Genomic DNA, 4869 nt, shown 5'->3' with positions numbered 1-4869 from the left:
TGGCATCTACCAGCCTGTGATGATACCTTTGAACATAGGGTAACAAATTTGAATGAAGGGCTATTTGTTCTGTGTATAACCAACAGTATTTTTGGTCATGTTCTAAGAATGGATTTATTATCTCATGGAAATCTGACTGAAAAGTTTTAAAAGGCAGTTAAATATGAGATGGTTAGAATGGCTTAATGAGGTCTAGCCTATGAAACACACATATTAATGACAATATTGATTGTCCACTCCAAATAAAAATACATTCTCTTAAATTTCTCTTGTAGAAGGATACTGAACTATACACAAATTCAGATACGGAAACTTACTATATTTCATTAAGTCATCATATCTCATTTTTATGATCTGATGTGCCCTTATCTTTAGCAAAAACCATTGGAAAAGGGAAAAAAAAAAAAAAAAAAAGATGTCAAACCCACCTTCAGAAGAATCTTGTTTCTCACTCCTTTTCATGTCAAAGTTCAAGAGAGAGTTTCAGACCTGAAGCATAAAATTTATGTGTAACTTAGTTCTTTTCATAACTGAGGGAATATAAGTTAGGATACTTTATGGTTTGTAGGTAAAGCAGAAGCCTCCTGCACTCCTAAATTAGAAACATACCAAGAAAAATCTAATAGTAGGTTCTTGTGATCTCTGAGATAAATCCACCAATTTAGTATAATTGGAGAAGCAATTGCAGCTGGAGAAGCACTGCACCCAGTGGCCCCATAAAAAATAGGAATGTCATTAATGAAAGACCTCAGGCCTTGTACTCACTGTCCCTTATGCTGACTGTGCAAGGCCCCAGACCTGGCCAGCTGTTACCAATTTATGGTGGGAACTGGCTGTGTGAGCCTGGTACCACGTGTCTCTTGCTATAACATGCAGTTTGAGCCAGATAATGGCGGAGACTTTAAAAACAAGACACAGGTCAAAAGCAAAGGGTCCAGAGCCATAAATGGCTAAGTGACAGTCAAGTGCTGTTCATTGAAGAAGCTCAACTTCATAAGATGGGGAAAGACAGCTTTTGCTTTAAGGAAAGAAGCGGCAGAAAAAGGAAAATAAATAAATAAATAAAAACCAAGTGAAGGAACATAATAGGGGACGTGCTGTGACAGGTAAAGCAACCTCCATCTCACCCCATGGTGCCAAAGGCTGGCATTTGCCTAGGAACTCAGCTGCCTAATAAAAGGACAAGATCCTAAATTAAGTTGTGAGGGAAAAAGATACATACTTTTGTTCTGGCTTCTCTCCTTGAATGGCTCTTTAGCCTGTCCATGTCGGTGACTAAGACCATCAAGGACAACAGCGATCAGCATTAACTGTGTGGCATCTGTTGTGAACATTGTATGTTCAAAGATAATGTAGGATATGATTGATAAAGACTGATTATTTTAAATATGCAATGATAAAAACAAACAATTGGCAATGTGTTGTTAATGAATGTTAGTCTATTAAAGTTATGCTTTGAAGCCTAAAACTTGTTTGATTTTTACTTTTTAACATTCCCCTCACAACAATCTCTAATTCTCTGAAATTCATATGCATGCACTCAATTGCAATGGCTATATCTATAATTGATCATGCTTCTAATTAATTTCTTTTATAAAATTTGGGTCAACATCTATATCATAGATTTGAGTATTATTTTACATTCAGGATCTTGTTATGTGTAAAAAAAGGACTGTTGTGAATTGTCTTTACAGTCTGTAATTTCTGTTATCAACATGTGTCTCTACCTTCCCACATCACATTTCAGTCTGAGACCACAGACAATTCACTCCACACTTGGTATTGACATAAACTAGGGCTAAACCAAAACAAATTTAGAATATATTCACTTCACCATTAGGCAATTGCTATTATGGCTATAACAAGCTAAAATTATCTCAGGCCAAAACAAGACCATATTAATGCTTTTTTTTTTTTTTGGTAGGTTAAATAAACATGTGTGGCTTTTCACTAGGAATAGCAAAATTCGAATTTATTACCAAAATCATACAGTTCAGTTTCATAGCTAATATCTAATGGCCCACTGCAGGGGGGGTTGGACTAGATGACCTCTAGGGGTCCCTTCCAGCCCAAAACATTCTATGATTCTATGATTCTATGATTCTATGATCTTAGCCTCTAATCAGACAATGAATCTGAAATATCATCAGCATGGGAAATTTTTAGAGCACTTTGTCAATGTTAGGTATATAGGTGGATGTGGAAATGGGTACCTAAAATAAATATTCCTCAGTAGTTATATGTCTCAATTTCAAATTGCCATATATAATTTGCTTGTTAAAATGGAACATGCATAACATATTTCCAGACAAAATTATTGAGCTTTCTTATTTATCCACTTTCTCTTTTCCTTGCTTCAGTACATAATCATGTTGACATGTTATTAGTAGGATGGTATGATGTTGTTATTTCTAGTAGGAGAGAGTGAATACTGACGACCCTGCTACTTTTTCATGTTGCATCTTCAGTTCCTACACTGCACTAGACAAAGTAGTTCTAACTTTAAGAGTGTGCACAGATACATCAGCCCCAGACAAGGGAGGGACATATCTACTTAACAATTAAATCCACATGGGTGTCTAATCCCATTAAATCCTTTTAGAAGATCATCTTTCCACCGTTTTCTGTATTTTGGAAAATATGAAAGGAATGTTTATTTTTACACATGTAAATTACAATGCATACATTAATTTAAAATGAATATATCAATCATCTTATTGTGGTGGAGCATATGACAGGATCAAAAGAAATGCTGCATGGAGTAAGTATACCCCTGGGTTGATTTTTTCCCCTTATTAAGCTTTTTCCAAAATATTTTCCTCATCCTCATTCTCAAGTGCCCATTAATTTTTTTCTCTGTATTAACATGATGTGAATTTTTCTTTATGTATAAATTCAGTGTTGGATCCATAATTTTTATTTATATATATAAATATATGTGCTGAAGTAATTTTCTCTGGCATTTACTTAAACCCTCTAAATATGTTGTAATTTACTTTTGGGTCATCCTCTCAATCATTAACTTGTTAAACTATACAATGTGGGTTTTTTAAGCTTAGTTCATCAAACTTTCCTTCTAGTATCCTAATATTTTTTATTGCTTAGGAGACTGAATTTTACTTTTCTGTAACATGGGGTAGTATTCCAGATTGCACGAATCTATATTTAATGATGGGATACAGCTCCAGACTGTAGACAACTAAATTTAGGTATTTACAATCTGGAACTGAATCCTATTTCAGTTTCTGGTGAGCGTGCTGAAGATCAAAGTATGATCGTGCTTGATTTCTGAGGTTGTGTTTGGTTTCTAAGACTTTCTTATTTATTAGGGAAGGGAGGAGGAAGGAATAAATCTAGTTTCTTGAACTATACCCTTCTCACACCAAAATCAGCAGATTCTTAAGATATGTTTACGACTCATTAATGAAATATCAATTTATCAAAGAGCTAGAGCTAAGAGCAGAAATCATTTAGTTGAGTTCTGCATGGATTAATTTATTTGGTTTACCTTGTTATTTTGAGTAAGATGCAATGACACTGCACATAAATTTGCACAGTATTTCTGTCTTCTTCCTTGTGGTGCCTATGGTACCTACGTTAGGAGCATGTTCATAGATACAGAAGACACATTCTGGGGAGGCATTTCCTGTGTAAAATCAGTTCTGATCCCTAGACCTGCCTATCTGTGCTCATTTCAGGGGATTTAGACAGTGGGTTTAATGGAACAGACCTTTAGCACATGTTCAGGTAGCCTTGTGTCAAGCATGAAGTGGTACAATCGCAGCCATTTCCATTAAAAAGCCTAAATGGGGGAAATGGATTGTCCTACTGATTGGACTTTTTATCTTGAAATTAGGGGGTCAGGTTCACTGATTTTTTAGCCAAAAAAATCTTTTCACTTCTAGAACCATATTCGGCCTTAAAATATTCCAGGTGAATTCCTTTTTCTCCACTTTTACTGCCAATTGTAGGTGCAGAAGTAGAACAAGTGAAAACCAGCATGACTCTCCTATCTAGTATCTTCATCATCTGGGATAAGACAGAATAAGGTTCTTTCCCCCCCGCCCTGGTTTGTCACAATTTTGTTTTTGTTTTTAAAGTAACATATGTAAGTACAGCTATGAGCAGGACTCAGACACTTTGTCCTTCTTGCCAAATGACCTAACCAGTTAGAGTATGTCCTACATTTGTACACCTTGCTTAAATATACTTCCCTAGATATTTTTTACCAGAGGCAGTACTTTTTGACAAATGAACTCTTTTGCAAACTTCTATGAGAGCAATTATGAATAAGTATATAATTATTACTGAATTTTATATATATACTTACTATATAAATTATTAAATAACTTAATATTAGATAACTTATTATTATTCCCCCATATTTTTTCCAGCACATATTACATTAAATCTATTATCTCTCCCTATTATCCACTAAATCTGTTAAATAGCCACCATCATGAAAATATACAAAGGCCAGAGAAGGGCAAATGTCCATTACTGTACTGGCCATTTTAGGAGGGCCTCTGAAAAGAAAATAAGTGACCTGAGGCAATTGGAATAATCTTTAAGTCAATGACTATATGCATAGTTTGTAGAAGTAAGAAAAATCCATAACTTCTTAGAGACTCAGGGTCTCTGCTTCAGGAAATCTGACTGAAACTTACTGGAATTCTAAATAGTATCTCTTTTCTTCACTGCAGTTGCGGGAGAGAAAATATGATACATTCTAATTTGGCCAGGTGTGTCAACAAGGATTTTCTTCAAACCAATCTTTTCATGAGCCCTAATGAAATTATAACAACACAAAACTGAAGTCTTACAGAAGGAAAAATATTCACTCAGTAAAAACCATAAAGTAATAATAAA

This window comes from Egretta garzetta, unplaced genomic scaffold (genome assembly GCF_000687185.1).
Source record: "Egretta garzetta isolate BGI_Z169 unplaced genomic scaffold, ASM68718v1 scaffold298, whole genome shotgun sequence".
Lineage (NCBI taxonomy): Eukaryota > Metazoa > Chordata > Aves > Pelecaniformes > Ardeidae > Egretta > Egretta garzetta.
This window is presented reverse-complemented; position numbering follows the sequence as displayed.